Raw genomic sequence first — 1,076 nt, 5'->3', positions numbered from 1 at the left:
ATCAGACAATGTTAATGAAATAACATCATCCTCCAGCGGCTCACTCTCGTGCACAGCCGACGATCGCAAAAGGGAAACCCCCCTTCAAACTCATCGGCCAGATCCATGAAAGGGAACTGATCTGCTCGGCCTCGGCACAGGACAAGAAGAACACGCCGGCCCCTGCACACAAACACACACAGATGATGAGTGAAAGAAAACAGATGAAACCCTCATCTCACTGCAAAACCATATCTTCGTCAGCCTTCCATGGAACACAAATGGAGAATGATACTGAATTGAAAAATGTGCTGGTCGCGCTTTTCCATGCAAATTAATAGGAATTGAAGTTTTCAAGCTTAAAAAAAGAAACTAAAGCACCATTAAAGTAGTGCATATACACTATACAGAGGTATTCTGAGCTTTGTGTGGCTTCAGAATAGTTGCATAGTGCAAGTTTACTCATTTTATTGAATTTAATGCAGTACACAACTTAAAAACATAAACAAATACAGATGCATGTAGAGACACTTTAGAACAATTTTTTTGTTTGTTTTTTTGTTATATTAGATCACTACTTCATTATCACTGAATACTGTATATCCTTTAAAAATTCTACAGAATCAAAAAGGTTTGCAAGGGTTAATAAGGGGTAAATAAATAACAATGGAATTTTCATTTTTGTGCAAACTATTCCTTTAAAAAAATGTAACATTTTAAACTGACTCAGGAGACACAATAACATTTGATCTGTCTGTTTAGTCATCAGTCTTATTTTTGTATCATGGATATAATATTATTATTTTTTGTTTATATTTTGCTTTTGTTTCTTCTGTTTTCTGTTATCATTTTAAAATAGTTGGGTTTTTTTTGTTTTTTTTTAGTTTTAAAATTTTAGTTTGCATATTCTAATTCTAATTAAACTAAACAGAAATTTGAAATATTGTTAAAATAACATTATGTTTTTGTTAGATTTATTTCAAATAATTATTTGTTTATGGTTTTAGTAAATCACAGTAAATCATAATAATCCCATGAGAGTGTTGCTCTTCTTCCTTTTTCTACATTATTCACATAACTGATGAATGTTCTCTGAA

The sequence above is a fragment of the Sinocyclocheilus anshuiensis genome, unplaced genomic scaffold, assembly GCF_001515605.1.
Source record: "Sinocyclocheilus anshuiensis isolate Anshui unplaced genomic scaffold, SAMN03320099.WGS_v1.1 scaffold1347, whole genome shotgun sequence".
Lineage (NCBI taxonomy): Eukaryota > Metazoa > Chordata > Actinopteri > Cypriniformes > Cyprinidae > Sinocyclocheilus > Sinocyclocheilus anshuiensis.
The sequence above is the reverse complement of the archived record's forward strand: the minus strand, read 5'-3'. Positions refer to the sequence as shown.